The following is a 17,829-nucleotide window of genomic DNA, read 5'->3' as shown; positions in this document are numbered from 1 at the left end:
ACGGGAGCTGATAAACTCAGCAACTGCCCTGGCAGAACTGGTTTCTGCAGCTCACTCCCATATCTTTAGAAACTCAACATTCTTTGTCCACATCCCAGCGCAGTGTCCTCAGGACTCCCTCCACCCTAGTCTGTGTCCCTAGGTGTTTCTGCATCTGAGTGTGTGACCCTGGGAGTGTCCATACCGAGTCTCTGTAACCCTGGGGTTTGGAGGGGCACAGCAAGCATATTAACCCAGTATTCTTCCCACCCAAGTCATTGTGACTACAGGAATGTAAGACGAAAGTGTTCACACAAAAGGCTCTGTGACCATGGGGGGAGTATCCACACCTAATACCATGCAAATTCGGCAGTCAGCACTACAGTCTGTGAGGCCCCAGTAGTGTGTACACTCCAGTCTCTGTCACCACAGGCGTGTTCTCATCTACATTTCCAGTGTACTCACCTTAGGCTGTGTGTCTCTAGTTGTTCCGTCCCCATCTATACACGTCTCACATCTATACACATACAAGTCACTGCCACGAGCAACATCTAATCCCCAGTCTGTTGGACCCAGTGGTGTCTACACCCCTGAGTGTGTGGCCCAGGAGGGACCACCTGGCCCAGGCCATCTCTGGCCTCAGGAGTGCCCCTGTCCGTCTGGCTCTTATGGTAGATGCCCTAGTCTTGTGACTCCAGGAGTGTCCACACCTCTCTGCATGACTCCAGAACTTTCCACACCAAAGTCAGTTTGTCCAAAAGATGCATATACCTCAGACCAAGAATCCTCAGTGAAATACTTACTTTTTAGTCTGAGTGACTCCTGGAGTGTTTCTACCCCAGACTGTGACGACAGAAATGTTCATCCAGGCTTTCCATAACCCAGTCTGTGTCACCCCAAAAGTGTCCATGCCTCAGTCAATTTGACCACAGGTTTGTCAATTCTTTATATAACAACAATGGGTGTCCATCCCCCAGTCTTTGTGACCCAAGGGGTTACCACACCCCAGTCATTATCACCTCAGGGGTGTCTACAACATCGTCTGTGTCACCACAGGAGCTGTGATGTCTGTGTGACACCTGAAGTATTCAAAATACAGTCTGGTGACCCCATAAGTATCCATATCCCAAAGTTTGTTGATCATACAGTTGTGAAAACTCTGGTCTATTTGACCCCAGGGATTCCTACTGCCAAATATGTCAGTGTGTCTTGGTATCCACATCCCAGTCTGGGTGACCTCACCAATGGCCATATGTCAACCTTTGTCCCCACAGGAGTGCCCAACCCCTCTGTGTGACCCCAAGAGTCTCAGACCCCAATGCATGTCCTCAGGGGAGCACATCCACTTTCTGTGTTATTGCAGAATTGTTCACACCCCAGTGTGTCACTGTGGGCTTTCCACCTCCCGGTCAGTGTCCCCTAAGAGTGGGCATTCCTCAGACCATGCCAGGTGTGACCACACCCCAGTCTATGTAACCCCAGGAGGGCCCACGGCTAACTTTTGTTTCCAGAAGTGTCCACACAATAGTGTGTCTGCATAACTCCAGGATAATCAACTTTCTGTGTGATCACAAGAGGGGCCACCACTCAGTCTGCGTGTCCTCTGAGCAGTACAGCTTGGCTGTGTAACTTCCGGGGTTTTTACACCACAGGCTGTGTGATCAAAGAAGTCTCCGGGCCCAAGCTCTGTGACAACCAGTGTGTCACTCTCCAGTCCATAATTCCAGAATTGTCTACCTGGTGTGGAACCAAGGAGTGGCCACACGAGTCTCAGAGGCCCCACACTCATTCACTACATCATCTGTGTGGCCACAGGAAAGTAGCCAAACTCCATTCTGTATGATGCCAGTAGTGTCCACATCCCAAACAATGTGTCTACACTGAAGTACATGGGACCAAAAATGTGTCCTTCCACATATCCCTATGGTCCCAGATTGGCCCAGCAAGTTTTACCCTGGCTGTGTCCACATCCCAAAGTTTGGCCACAGAAACATCCACAGCCCAGCCCATGAGACCCCAGGAGTGTCTGCCCCATGTTTGGTGAGAGTTCAGAAGTGGCAACAACTTGGTGTGTGTGATTGCAGGAGTTTCCCCACCATAGTCTCAGTGGCACCACGAGTATGTGCATCTCCAACTGTGTGATCACAGAGGTGTCCACACTTCAGTCTGGGTGACCCTGCAGGTGTCCACTGCTCAGCCTGTGATGTTCCAAGAGTGGTTTTACCCCAGCCCAGCCACCTCAAGAGTGTCCACTCCATGAGCTCAGTTGGTTAGAGCATCATCCTGATATGCCAAGGTTGAGGGTTTGATCCCCAGTCAGGGCACATATAAGAATCAACCAAATGAAAGCATACATAAGTGAAATCCAGGTCTGTCTGTCTGTCTGTCTGTCTGTCTCTTTCTCTCTCTTCCTCTCTCTAAAATCAATAAATAAAAAATACATTTAAAACAACAAAGAAAGAAAATTATAGGTTGATATCACTGATGAACACAGATGCTAAAATCCTCAACAAAATATTAGCAAACCGAATACAGCAATACATCAACAAGTTCATATACCATGATCAAGTGGGATTTGTTCCAGGAATGCAAGGATAGTACAATATTTACAAATCAATAAATGTGATTCACCACATAAACCAAGTGCAGGATAAAAACCACATGATCATATTGGTAAATGCAGAAAAAGCTTTTGATAAAATCTAGGAATAGAGGGAACATACCTAAATATAATAAAGGCCATATATGACAAACCCACTACCAGTATCATACTCAATGGGCAAAAATTACAAGAGCTCCCTTTAAGAATGGGAACAAGATAGAGATGTCCACTTTCACTTCTCTTATTCAACACAGTATTGGAAGTCTTACCCATAGCAATCAGACAAGAATATGAAATAAAAGACATCCAAATTGAGAAGGAAGAAGAAAACTATTTTTATTTGCAGATGACATGATACTGTACATAGAGAACCCCCAAAGATTCCACCAAGAAACTACTAGAACCGATCAATGAATTCAGCAAAGTAGCAGGATACAAAATTAATATTGAGAAATCAGTTGCATTCTTATATGCCAATAACAAACTAACAGAAAAGGAAATTAAGAAAATAATCCCATTCATAATTGCTTCAAAAAGAATAAAATACCTAGGAATAAACCTAACCAAGGATGTAAAAGACCGGTAATCGGAAAATTATAAGACACTAAGGAAAGAAATTGAAGAGGATACAAGTAAATGGAAGCACATATCATGTTCATGGATAGGATGAATTAACATCATTAAAATGTCCATACTACCCAAAGCAACCTGTAGATTCAACAAAATTCCTATCAAGATTCTAATGATGTATTTCACAGAACTAGAACAAATATTTCAAAAATGTATGAAACCACAAAAGGTCCCACATAGCAACATTGATCCTGAAAAAGAAGAACAAAGTTGGAGGAATCATGCTACCTAATATCAAACTATACTACAAGGCCATAATAATCAAAACAGCCTGGTACTGGCATAAAAACCAACACACAGATAAATGCAATAGAATAGAGAGTGCAGAAATAAACCCACATCTTCCTGGCTGGTGTGGCTCAGTGGACTGAGTGCTGGCCTGCGAACCAAAGGATCACCGGTTTGATTCCCAGTCAGGGCACATGCTTGGGTTGCAGGCCAGCTCCCCCGTGGGGGGCATGTGAGCGGCAACCACACATTGATATTTCTCTCCCTCTTTCTCCTTCCCTTTCCCTCTCTCTAAACATAAATAAATAAAATCTTTAAAAATTAAATCCACACTTTTGTAGTAAATATTTGACAGAAGAAGCAAGCACATACAATGGGGTAAAGAGAGTTTATTTAATAAATGCTGATGGGAAAATTGGATAGATAAATGCAGAAAGATGAAACTAGACCACCTTCTTACACCACACACAAGAATAAATTCAAAAATGGATGAAAGACTTAAATGTTAGACCCGAAACCATAAGAATCCTAGAAGAAAACATAGGCAGCAAAATCTCGGACATTGCTCATAGAAGGTTTTTATCAGGTATATCTCCCCAGGCAAGGGAAACAAAAGAAAAAAATAAACAAATGGGACTTTATGAAACTAGAAAGTTTTTGCACAAAAAAGAAATTATCAACAAAATAAAAAGACAACCCACAGAATGGGAGAACATATCCACCAATATTTCTGATAAAGGGTTAATACCCAAAATTTATAAAGTATTACAAAACTCAACACCAAAAAAACAAACAAACAACCCAATTAAAAAATGGGCAAAGGACCTGAATAGACAATTCTCCAAAGAGGACACACAGATGGCCAATAGCCATATGAAAAGATGCTCAATGTCACTAACCATCAGAGAAATGCAAACTAAAGCCACAGTGAGATAACATCTCACACCTGTCGGAATGGCTGTCATCAGTAAAGCAAAAAACAAGTGCTGGCAAGGATGTGAAGAAAAGGAACCCTTTTGCACTGTTGGTGGGAATGCAGATTGGTGCGGCCACTTGTGGAAAGCAGTACGGAGATACCACAAAAAATTAAAAATGGATCTGCCTTTTGACCCAGCAATCCCACTTCTGGGAATATGTCCAAAGGAACCCAAAACACTAATTTGAAAGAAAGTAAGCACCCCTATGTTCATTGCAATGTTATTTACAATCCCCAAGATATGGAAGCAGCCCAAGTGTCCATCAATAGATGAGTTGATTAAAAAAAACTATGGGACATTTACACAAAGAAATTTTACTCAGCTATAAAAAAGAAGAAAATTTTATCCTTTGCCAACGTATGGATGGACCTGGACAACATTATGCTAAGTGATATAAGCCAGTCAGAGAAAGACAAATAGTATATTTTATTTCACTCATATGTGGAATATAATGAACAAACTGAACTAACAAGCAAAACAGAGACAGACTCATAGATGGAGAAGAGATGACAGCTAGTTGTGGGGGAGTTTTGGGGGTGGATGGATTAAGGAAAAAAGAAAAAGGACTCATGGACATGGACAACAGGGTGTTGATGGCTGGGGGAAGGGGGTAAAAGGGAACTAAGTGGGGAAAATATAAAGATTATATATTTTTTTAAAAAATGTTAGCCGTGATCAGTGTGACTCAGTTGGTTTGCGTCATCTCACAAAGTGAAAGATCGCTAGTTTGATTCCTGGTTGGAGGACATGCCTGGGTTGCGGTCTGGTCCACAGTTGGTGCGCATATGATAGGCAACTGATCAATGTTTGTCTCTCACATTGATGTTTCTTTCCCTCTCTTTCTCTTCTCCCTCCCTTCCCCTCTCTCTAAAAAGAAATTTTTAAAAAATGTTAGGCAGGAGTACCTGAGACCCCATTTGTTGGCCCTGGCCAGTTAGCTAAATTGGTTAGAGCATTGTCCTGATATGCCAAGGTTGCAGGTTCAATCTCCATTCAGGGCACATACAAGAATCAAACCAATGGATGCATAAATGAGTGGAACAACAAATCGATATCGCTCTCGCTCCCTCTGTCCCTTCCTCTTTTTCTCTAAAAATAAAATAAAATACATTAAAAAATGAGTTTCCACTCCCCAGTCTCTGTGGCCCCAGGAGTGTCCAAACCTAACTTTTTGTGACAGAAGCAATGTCCAATCCCGAACATGTGTGACCCCAGTGGTGTCCAATCCCAGCGTCTCTGGCACAGTGTGTCTACATCCCAGTCTCTGTGGCTCCAGGAGAGTCATACCCTGTCAGTGTGACTACAGCAGTATGAAACTCCCATGCCTGTGACTATTGGCAAGTTCACACTTCAGTCCAGGTGGCCTAGGGGAGTATACCAACCCCCATCCCTGTGATCAAAGAAATGTTCATGCCCCAGTGTCTGTGATCACAGGAGTGTTAATCTCCCATTCAGTGTGACTGGACGGGTCCCCACACCAAATTCCGCATGACCACAGGAGTAACCACCCCCGCTTGTGTATCTTGAGAGGTGTCTCTGCTCCAGTTGGTGTGACCCCAAAAGAGCCCACACCACAAGCAGTGTGACTATAATGTTGTCCGTAGTAGAGCCTATGATAATCCAAAAGCATCCACACCACCGTCATTTAACTGTAGTAGTGTCTAGTCCCCATTTTACATGTCCTCAGTCATATCCTCATCCCAGTCTGTGTTACCACAGGAGTGTGCAGACCCCAAAGTTTGTGACTCTGAGGGTGTCCAAAGTTGAGACAGAAACCCGGGGGAAGCTGGAGCCAACCCCACCCAGAAACCTGGTGCTGAAGCAGCAAGGATGTGAGCAGTGAACACAAGCTCTCTCTGCCCATCATTGTCCAGTCACCTGCCAGGGCTGATCACTGACCAACCTAGCTGGAACCCACTTGGGATAGAACCTGGCTGATGAAGTCCACACAGTCAATCTTCAGGGACACAGAGCAGGACAGGGAAGGAAGGAGAATGGATCAGGGGGACAAATAGAATATCCAACAGGTCGACTTAGTGTTTTCCAGTGTCTATTGAATAATATCAAGTATGGTAGGTCCCAAAAGACAGGGGGACCTCTTTGTTGTGTTCCTTTCTGTGTTTTTAGTACCTAGAGCAGCGTCTGGAACACAGCATGCTCTTTATATATATTTGTTGAAAGAATAAATGAAGCAAAATAATAGATATAAAAGTATAATATAAATGTTAAAGGATAAGCCACAGACTAGGAGAAAATATTTTCATGATGCATTATGTGGCAAAGAACCTGTATCCAGAATATATAGAGAATTCCCATAATTTAGTAATAAAACTAACAACCCAATTTAAAAAAAAGATTTGAACAGACACTGCATCAAAGAGGAAATGCAGATGGCAAATAAAAATGTGAAAAGATGCCCAACATCCTTAGACATTAGGAAAATGCAAATTAAAACCACATTATCATTATATGCTTATTAAAACTGTAACCAAGCAAATCAGGGCTCAGCCACTTGGCACCCTGATACTTGACCCAACAATTAGTGTTGAAGGAAACAGGTTTTTATTTACCAGATTCCAAACTCGGGGTGAAGGTCCAAGAGCACTCCTGCTTAGAATCCTGTTCTCCCACAAAACCCAGCATTTCCCTTGCTCCCCAAAAGGCTATAAGCCAAAACCATGCCCAGAAGTTCCCCATATCTTTATCTGTTCTTAAGCCGGCTGTGCAACCAGGTCTCCATCCCTTCTGGAAGGTGCTCTCATGGGTTTCATAGTCGCTATCCTCTTGCAGCAGCTCTCTCCTTCAGGATCTGGGGTACATCGTTCTCAGCCTCTATGTAGTGGTTCAGGGAAACATGTGTCGTGTTACACTGGATCATGGCGGAGTCCAGGGAGGCACACGTCCCAAGAGAGTTGCTTCTCTGTATGTCCTTCAGAGAAGCAGGAGTCTGCATTCCCGGTCACAGTTCAGTCCGTGCTTGGTTAGGCAGGTTCCTGCACAGCTCCATCAGCTCTCTCCTTACACCCTTTTCTCCCACATGGCTTCTTTTTCCTCTCTCTCAGCCTGTATAGCTTCTACTACTTCACTACAGACCACATGGCTGCTCCTACCTCTCTCAGCCCGCCCTTATTTTAAATGCTCAGCCCAGAACATCCTATGTGACTTCATATCCGGCCCCTCCTATGATGTGCTACTTTTGCCAGTTCCCCCGTATCTTTTACCTTCTTTTGGCTGCTATCTTTAGTCAAGGCACGAGTTCCCCATGACACAAGGGCATCCATCTCCCCTGGCTATGTCACAAGTCACTAACTATAAGCCAAGTATACCTTTCGCCCTAGGCAGCAGTATAGCTATTAACTTGCTATTGTTATGGAAAGTATCTTAAACACGGTATCATCCACTTCTCCCTTTCCCGCAATTAAGGTTTGTGGGGAATATGCTCTGCTATTTTTGGAGACCCTCACTCTGCATCACATTCCCGAATGGCAAAACTTAAAAAGACTGACCATGTTAAGTGCTGGCAAAGATGAAATTTTCCTGTGGTGCTGGTGGGAATGTTAAATGGTACAGAGACTTTGAAAAAAAGTTTGGCAGCTTCTCATGAAGTGAAACATAGACTTACCACATAAGCCAGGAATTCTAGGTATTTATCCTAGAGAACTGAAAACTCATGTTTACATAAAATCCTGTACACAAATATTCCTAGCAGCTTTATTCGTAATTGCCCCAAACTGGAAACAACTCAAATGTCCTCCACTGGCAAATAAATAAACTGATACATCCTTACTTACTACCCAGCAATGAAAAACAAACTACAGATGTATACAATATAGATGACTCTCAAATTCTCAATGCTAAGTGAAAGGATCCCAAATAACAAGGCTACATACTGTATGATTCCATTATATGGCCTTCTGGAAAAGGTCAAACTATAGGAATAACACATAGATCAGTGGTTCTCAGGGGTTAGGGGTGACTTCAAAAGTGGCCACACAGCCCTGGCTGCGGTGGCTCAGTGAACTGAGTGCCTGCCTGCAAACCGAAAGTCACCAGTTCAAATTCCCAGTGAGGGCACATGCTGGGGATGCAGGCCAGGTCTCTGGTCCCTAGCTGGGGACAAGCGAGAGGCAACTAATGAGTGTTTCTCTCGCACGTCAATGTTTCTCTCCCTGTCTTTCTCCCTCCCTTCCCCTCTCTCTAATAAATAAATAAAATATTTTTTGAAAAGTGGCCATACAGAGACTATTTTGAAGTGAGAGAACTGCTTTGTGTCCTACTCGTAGTGGCAATTAACCAACTACTTTTATTTGTCAAGCCTCAGAGAACTGCACACTACAAAGGGGAAATTTTACTCTCTGTAAAATATACCTCAATAAAGATGACCTTTTTAAGTGTAATACTTTGCAAGCAATATGGAGTTTTCTGTCCATGAGAGGGTCGTGATCATGCCTTTTGTGACTGCTCCTCTCTGTGTGGTATCTGCACAGACATGTCTTGGGAAAGCACCCCAGGAAAAGGAGGTGCCATGAACGTCCTGAAGCCGTTCAAGGTACTGCTTTGTTTGTTGACTGTTGGGACTTGAACTGTGTCCTCTCAAAACTCCTATGTTAGACCCTTAACCTCCAATGTCACTGCATTTGTAGATAGGCCTTTAAGGAGGTAATAAAGGTTAAATGAAGTCATACGGGCATACCCTAATCCCATAGGACTGGTGGCATCATAAGAAAAGGAAGAGACACCGATGTGTTTTTTCTTCCGGCACATGGACAGAGGAAAGGCCATGTGAGGACACAGTGAGAAAGTAGCTTTCTACAAGCCAGGAAGAGAGTTCTCACCAGAAACCAACCCTCTTGTCACCTTGATCTTGGACTTCCAGGCTCCATAACTACAAAGAAATGAATGTCTGCTGTTTAAGCCACTCATTCTGTGGTGTTTTATCATGGCAGCCTGAGCAGACTAACACATTGCCTCTCAGCTTCAGATCTGAATTCAGAAGACTCGTCTTGACCATGTGTGAAGGCAGCAGGTATACAAGTGAAAGAAATGAAAATCTGGGACATCTTCCCTGTCTAGTTGAAGGGGGCTCTGGAGCCCAGAGAGGGGATGTGCAGCCCTGGGGAAACCCAGGGATGAAATCCACAGCACTTCCAGGGATAGGATTCTGGGACTTTGTCCGCAGAACATCTTGGACCACAGACCACACAGCAAGGCGAGTACGAATTGTTTGGGGAGCTTTCAGAATGGGTCTGCCTTGAAAGACCCACCCAAACCTGATTCATGCCAGGTCATTCTCCCATGGAACGCGTTTGTAACTTTAGAGCCAGCAATGCCTCAGTTCAGGAGAGAAGCTGTAATGGTGTCATCTCAGGCCTGGTGGTAGCCCAAAAGAAGGAACAAATGTCTGAGTCTCTCTAGATGACAGGTATTGGGGAAAGCTAGGGTGAATCATGGGCCACAGCCCACACCACACAGGAAAGTTCTGCCAGATGCAGAACCTGGGAGCAATTACTAGTCAGGCAGGGTTGGTGAATGAGAGCCTCAAAAGGTAATTGGGTGTGCATGTCTGCATGGGGGGGGGGTGCATACGTGTTCACCCCAGCATGTGTGAAATTATGTGCATGATGTCCTTATGCCTGTGTGTGCACATTTATGATGCATTTGTACATGTGTGCACATGTGGTATGTGTGTGCGCATTCAGGCTTTACTGGTCTGATGCAGTGTCATTCTTGTGGAGATGAATGCAGCAGTTACATAGGGCCCTGTACTCTGACAAGAGTGTTTATGAAAAGCAATTGTGCATATGCATGAGAATATGCTTATGAATGAGATTCTGTGTTCAAACCCTTATGGCCAGGGGTGCAAGCTTGAGTGTTTGTGTCTGCGTGTGTATGTGTGTACCCCAAGGTGCACATGTATGCTATGTGTTAGTGTACAAGTGCAGGGAGAGCCCATTGGCCCAAGCTTGTGTGTCTAGTGTCTGTGCACATATATCCTGGGTGCCCGTGCATGTACAAGTGTGAGTGTACAGGTGCACACATGGGGCTGGGCATGGGATGGGTATCAGTACACATGTACTTCTGAGAGCCTGTCCCTAAGCATGTGTGTGGCATGGGCCCAGGTATTTCCAGGAGCCCAGACTTGGATATCTGTGCTAACGTCCCCCAGGGTGGCTCATGAATTCATACTTGTGTATGCATGAATGCACAAGCACCCAGTACCCTGGACCATGGTGTCTGTGTACAGGGACCTCTGGGCAGCCATGAATGTATATGTGCATGAATGCAGGTGTGTCCATGGCCTCAGGCCTGGGCATCTGTGTACATGTACTCCTAGATGGTCATAAACCTGTATGTGTATGCACAAGTGAAAATTTGTCCATGGGCCTGGGGCCTGGGTCTGGGTGATTGTGCACATGGACCCTGTATGAATGTACATGTATGTGTGGGCAAGTGCAGCTGTGCACATGGGCCTGGACCTCAATATCTATGCATGTATAGCTCTGGGTGCTCATGTATGTATGTGCGTGTATGGTTTCAGGTATGGCCGTGGTCCTGGGTCAGGGCATATCCCCCGGGGCCCATGCATGAGTGTGTTTGTGTGTTCAGATATGCCTATCTGTGGGCTTGGATCTTGGCGTTTGTGTACATGTCTCCCTGGGGGTCCATATCTGGTATCTACGCATGCATGTGTGGCAGTGTGAGGGGATGGATGTGCAGCTTCAGTTCCACCTACCCCCGCTGGGACTGTAAGGAAATGCAAGGAATGTACCTCCTCTAGGAATCCAGGTTTCAACAGAGCCTGGAGAGAAGAAGTCAGGACCAGGGGAGTAGAAGTCAGGACCACTTTGATTTTCTAAATCTTTGTTACTTGGGATAAAGCTGTTACTTGGAGTTAGAAAACTCCCTTCCTTCATTCAGCCCCATGCTCCCAGCTTGAGCACTGTGCTGGACTCTGTGGGAACCCAAAGAAAATGTGGCCAGACTCCAGACTCCAGAAAAGATGAGCAATGCTTATAAGACACCATGATATGAAGGAGAAGTGCCATGAAACCACTCAGAGCAGGGAGAAGAGCCTCAGGTAAGGCTTTGAGGGTGGGGGGGAGAGGTAGGAAGGGGCAGGAAAAGGAGCCCAGAGCAACGAGCTAGGGAGCCTGGACATGCAGGGATGCGAGTAGGGAGATGGAAGTCAAGGCAAAGAAAACTCAGAAGGCAAAGGCCTGGAAGTGGGACAACAGCTCGTTCAGTCAGGAAGCTGCTTGTGGCTCTCTCATCACTTGTAGGAGACTGAGTACCTATGAGTGATGGAGGGGAGGGGCCCAGTAATGAAGGAGGATTGGTGGCAGAGGAGTCATCTCTCTGTCCCTGGAGCAGGCAGCCTACCCTTAAGAAGATGTTTAAGGTTCCATGAACCACAGGGCCCCAGAGTAAGCCACCTGCCCTTTCTAGGCCTCAGTATTCCTTGCTGCCAAATAGCTTGCTCATCTGTAGCCCAGGCCCAGGGGAGCATTTATCTTAAAAGAGTAGCTCACAGGTAGTGAGCAAGCAGGTGGCTTCTCCACAAGACCGGGCCTCCCTCCTGCTCCTCTGCCACCTCTGAGTCCTCACACCCTGCCCCCAGGGGCGAGGCTTAGAAATGGGCTGGGGAAGCCATGCCCACGGGCCCATCAGCAGCAAGTAGGCCAGACCTGGTGGAGACACAACCCTGGGCTAGGAGGGTGCACCTCCACTAGTCGCAGGCCCCCACCAACGCACTCAGGCATGACAGGGGAGGCACAGGGAGCCCACTCTCCTCCTGGCTCCTGTTGAAAAAATGGATGACTGCTGCTCCTGAATTCCAAGTCTGGCCAAGTATAAAGCAGGCTTGGGGAAGGCAGAGGCGTTTCCCTTTCCCATCTCAGCACCCCAGCGCTCCCCAGCTTCACCCCCCAAAAGCCCCTCAGGTGCAGTATCAGGACCTTTATGTGCTCCCACCTCAACCCCAAGCCGAGGACTTTCTTTTAGATGCTCCCAAGGACCACCACTACTGACTGTGAATGTCAGGCAGCACCAGGCCGCTGTGCACAATTGCACAGACTGTGCCCTGGCATAGGATGCCTGGCCAAGGAGAGGAGTGGGGACAGAAATGGAGCCTGGGCTTCTCTTGCATCCTGGGTCCCCATTTAGGGCTGCATCCATTAGGAGGAAGGGGCCTCTTTTTCTGAAGTTCACAAAGGCATTATGTGAGCAATCTAGTGGCACCACTTAGCATCCAGCACTTCAAAGGCAAAGAAGCCAGGAGGTGAGTCTGAAAGCGGACATAGCCCAAGGGCTAAGCATGCCTTTGCCCAGGGTGCCTCTGAGCCGGAAAAGTCTCAGCCATTGTGTAGTCTAGCCCTAGGCATTGTCAGGAAAGACTCTGAAAGGCTTTTTAATGGGCAGAACTAGCCCCAGGTGTCCTTTCAATGGAATGCTGGTGTCTTTCCAGCTTATCTGATTCTATAGCAGACCACATCTTTGTCTCTGGGCCTGTACAACACAAAAGTTAACTTGTGCATGGCTGACAATTCCCATTCATAAACATGCAAATACATTTGGTCATTTTGAGGTATAACTGATTTCTGCCCCGTGGAAAGATGATTACAAATATTCTAGTCATCTATTGGCAAATTCATTCAGTATCATGGTAGCTTATATATGTGTCTGTTCTGCAGATTCTCCTTTGAGAATTAGTAACATCTTGCCAGTTCTTTCATTAATAAAAGACCTAAGTAAGATCTTTGATGCATATTCATTTTATATTTGTATGTAGTGATATTACCATTTTGGAAATTATCCTTTAACTGAATCCACCGGCTCATAGTACAGCTGAGGTCACCAAGCGGGGAGGGAGACTTACTTCCAGTGACTCTCAGGGGCTGGGACTGGGAGACAGAGCTGAGGCCATGCCATTCTGGACTCTGCCCTGCTCCTGGAGGCAGGGGGCTGTGCTTTGCAGAGGATGTGGAATGGGGGGCTGTGACACACCCCCATTCTGAGGATGTGGAATGACCCCTTTGGGATGAGGGGCCCCCTGTTGGTTCCCAGCCTTTGTTCTCTATCTTAATTTAGATCTAAGATGCAGTCAGCTCCCCATCCCCAGTGGTAGTTTGGGTGGGTTTATTCAAGATAAGCAGCTGCTGAAATGCCCCCATTACCATCCTGGACACTATGCTGGTGACACCTATGGGAAGGGCTTTATTCTTGGGTGGGTTGTTTCAACTGCTGGGCCTCCTCAGTTTCCTTATCAATAATATGCAGATAGTTATGGTTCCTGCCTTACAGTAGTATGGAGAAGAGTAAATGAGATAGCGGACATGAAACTCTTTAAATAGCTTGGTGTAGAGTAAGCGCTCAATAAATACAGCTGTCATGCATTAGGTGTGTTTGCTCTGTAGAACTTCAGCGGCAGACATTTGGGAAAGGATGTCTGGGACTCCTGGATGCTGGCCTAGCAGGACCCAGCTGCTCCATTCTTGGCTAAGACATTCAGCAAGTGCTTCCTGGATGATGAATCAGTGAATCAGATCTCTGAGCAGTGAGGATATGCCTGGCCTGCCGTCTTTGGCACCCCCATGTTCCCATCCATGGGATCCTGGGACCTGGAGGACAGAGGAGGAGGAGCATAAGGAAAGGTGAATTCTTACAGGTAACTGTGTGGTGCCCTGGAGGAAGTCATTTCTAAGAGCCTTGGTTTCTCCATCTGCACAATAGGCACTTTGGAGCTGGGAATTGCTGAGGACGTCGCAGCCGCCTTTGATGGAAGAACAGATGATCTCCAAGAGCATGGTAGCTGGAAGCCGAAGCTCTCCCAGGCCAGGCTCTGCTTCTGGAGACAAAGCACAGCAGACAAAAAGGGGAAAGGCGCTTCCCTCTATAACGCAAGAAGTCACCTAGCCAATTGAAAGGCAGAGTTGGCCAGGAGCCCAGGTGCCCAAGTTTCTTGGCTAGTGAGGAAGACATTTTGGTCCAGGCATGCCTAAGGGACCTGTAGGGACCAGAGGGATGGATGACTCAAGGCCTGAGGCCTGAGGCGTCCCTGACTCCTGGCTGTGGCATTGTTCTGACCTCAGAGGACCAACCTTAAAAATGAGCAAATAACCCCACCAGGGAATGAAAAGTTGGGAAAGTAGATGTATTCTTCAGGGCTCGGCGGGTTATAAGTGACAGAAGTACAAGTCAAGCCGGCTGAAGGAAAAGAGATGTAGGTAACTGAAGAGACCAAGGGAGAATGAGCATGGGGCATGCACCCCACATCTAAGGACCCCACTTCTCACTGGAAGTGGGCTCTACTTTTTCTGCGGCAGCTTCACCCTCAGCGGGCTCTCCTCATGTAATGGCTGCTCCTCATGTGGGGCCACCTTACCTCTACCTGAACAGCTAGGAGCCCCAAGGTATACAAACAGCTCTTTTCCTGTAGTCCCAGCTTTAGGTCATGTGGTCAGGCTTGGGTCACATACCCGCTCTTGACTCTGTGCTCAGGATGACAGATTGCACTGATGGACTGTGTTAGTCACAGGTCCACTCCTAGAGCTTTTGGAAGGTCCAGGAGGACTTAGCCCCGTAAGAACTACATGCACTGGGGTGGGGTGGGGTGTATCACCAAAAGAAAATGGAAGGTGGTGTTTAATAGAAGAGGGAAGGGGTACTTAATTGACAAAAAGAATGTCTGCCTTCTACAGTAGGCCACCACTGTATCCTTAAATGAAATCACTGGCAGCCCTTTCTGCCCACCATTTGGAGTTCCCCAGATTTATGCAGTGAAGTTACCTCATCTCTCTCAGCCATCAGAAATTCTGTCTCCTCTGACAGATTAAAAGGTAGTATAGTCATTGTCTCCCAGGAGTGGTTAAACATGTCTGTGAAAGAAGGCAACACCTCACTGGAAATGGTGGAATTAATCTAATGGTGGAATTTAGGGCAGTGTAACAAAAGGCCCCAGGAGGTCTCTGGGGAGACTTCAAGTATGCAGTGCACCTACAGGCACGAAGCCTGCCCAGAAGGAAAGAAAAAGCTCTTTCTCATCTTAGATCTCCATTCAAGGCAGATGGCCCTCACAGGCATGTCAGAGCTCTAGGCTCTTCTGCTCCGTTCCTCTGAGGGATGTATCTGTCCAGCTGTCAGCCTCTCACTGAAACTCTGCTCCAAAGTTGTTGTGTAGTTGTGTATTCATCAAGCATTAATTTGCAACACTGAGGAAGGATCTTTCTAAAGAGGAAAGTCTATTCTGGACTATTACAGATAATTCTTTTTTTTTAAAGATTTTATTTCTTTATTTTTAGACAGAGGGGAAGGGAGGAAGGGAAAGAAACATCAATGTGTAATTGCATCTGACATGCCCCCTGTTGAGGAGCTGGCCTGCAACCCAGGCATGTGCCCTGACTGGGAATCAATCCAGCAACGCTTTGATTCGCAGGCCGGCACTCAATCCACTGAGCCATACCAGCCAGGGCATATTACAGATAATTCTATGTAGGAGAGTCAGGGGGTCATTCATATGGCTTGGGCACTGTTCATGTCCTGTCTGTATTCAGATGTGATTATGGAGTGGTCTTGTTTTTATCTCAATATATGCCAGTCACAGAGTGGCCTTGTCTAAAGCTGATGGTCTCTGAAATTGTTCACGTTGAACAGGAGGACACCAAGGTCTGGCTATGAGTGCAAAGCCAGCTCCTGGCTATAGAGGCTGCTTTTCTCCTTCCCAGTGTTTTCCTAAGGAGAAGGCTTTGATTAGATTTTCTGGGAAGCCTGGGATCCCACAAAGAAACAAATACTGCCCTGGCCGGGTGGCTGAGTTAATTGGAGCATTGTCTTGCACATCAAAAGTTTGCACGTTTGATCCCTGGCCAAGGTACATACCTAAGTTGTGGGTTCAATCCCCAATCAGCCCGCGTATGTTTCTCTCTTTCTCTCTCTCTCTCTCTCTTTCTCTCTCCCTTCCCCTCTCTCTAAAATCAGTAAAAACATATCCTCAGGCTCTGACTGTTGTGGTTCAATGGATTGAGTGTTGTCCTGCAAACTGAGAGGTCCCTTGTTGGATTCCTGGTCAGAGTGCATGCCTGGGCTGTGGACCAGGTTCCCAGTTGGGTGTGTGCAAGGGGTAGCCAATTGGTGTTTCTCTCATACATTGATGCTTTTCTCCCTCTTTCTCCCTCCCTTCTTCTTGCTCTAAAAATAAATAAATATTAAATAAATAACCTAAACAAACAAATAAAAAGCCATATCCTCAGGTAAGGATTTAAAAAAAAAGAAACAAATGCTAACTCTCTAAAATCTCCTGTAGCCCAAACAGACAGGGATTGAATCACAGATACCTCTTCATAGGTAGCCCTTCATGTGGATTATGACATGTGACCTCAGTTGCTGCCTCTCTGAAATGGGCGGCTCTGAGGTCAGCATCAGATTGGGAGGCAGGGTGTAACCACTGACGGAGGCTCCAACAATGTTGGTGACATTTAATCACTCTGTAAAAGCCAGTCTGTGAAGTTAAATCCCTCAATCTTAAAACCAACATGGACTATTAAATGGCAGCAAGAAAGAAAGACTGTTTGGTTTCTCTTGTGAATAGCAGCTTTTCTTCTTTGTGCTTTTTTATTTTTTTGAATCTCATTTTTTTTTTATTGTTTATGCTATTACAGTTGTCCCAGTTTTTCCCTCTTTGCCCCCTTCAACCCAGCTCCTCCACTCCCTCAGGCAATCCCCACACCGTTGTCCATGTCCATGGGACGTGCATATATGTTCTTTGGCTACTATCTTCCCTATGCTGTACTTGACATCCCCAAGACTATTCTGTAACTACCAATTTGTACTTCTTAATCCCTTCACCTCTTTCGCCCATCTGCCCAATCCCCCTCCCATATGGCAACCATCAAGATGTTCTCTGTATCTATGATTCTGTTTTTGTTCTCCTTGTTTGTTTATTTTGTTTTTTAGAATTTTTTTAGGATCAATTGTTGATAGATATGTATTTATTGCCATTTTATTGTTTATATTGTTGTTGTTGTTGTTGTTCTTCTTCTTTTTCTCCTTCATCTTCTTCTTCTTCAAGAAGACCCTTTAACATTTCATATAATACTAGTTTGGTGGTACTCAGTGAAAGAAACAAAACTCAACACAAAACATGACATATTGTACGATTTCATTTATATGAAATGCCCAGAATAAGCAAATCAATCTATAGAGTCAGAAAGAGGTGAGTGACTGCCTAGGGCTGTGACGGGTAGATGGGGAGTAACTGCTAATGGGCACAAGGTTTCTTTTTGGAATGACTGAAATGTCCTAAAATTAAACTGTGGTGATTTTTACACAAATCTATAAAATATACCACCATTGCATTGTACAACTAATAGAGGTGAATTTTATGGTATGTAAATTATACTTCAAATAAGCTTTTATAAA

The sequence above is a fragment of the Pteronotus mesoamericanus genome, unplaced genomic scaffold (assembly GCF_021234165.1).
Source record: "Pteronotus mesoamericanus isolate MK-2021 breed Mesoamerican mustached bat unplaced genomic scaffold, CSHL_Meso_final contig_173, whole genome shotgun sequence".
Classification (NCBI taxonomy): Eukaryota; Metazoa; Chordata; class Mammalia; order Chiroptera; family Mormoopidae; genus Pteronotus; species Pteronotus mesoamericanus.
Note: the sequence above shows the minus strand (reverse complement) of the source record.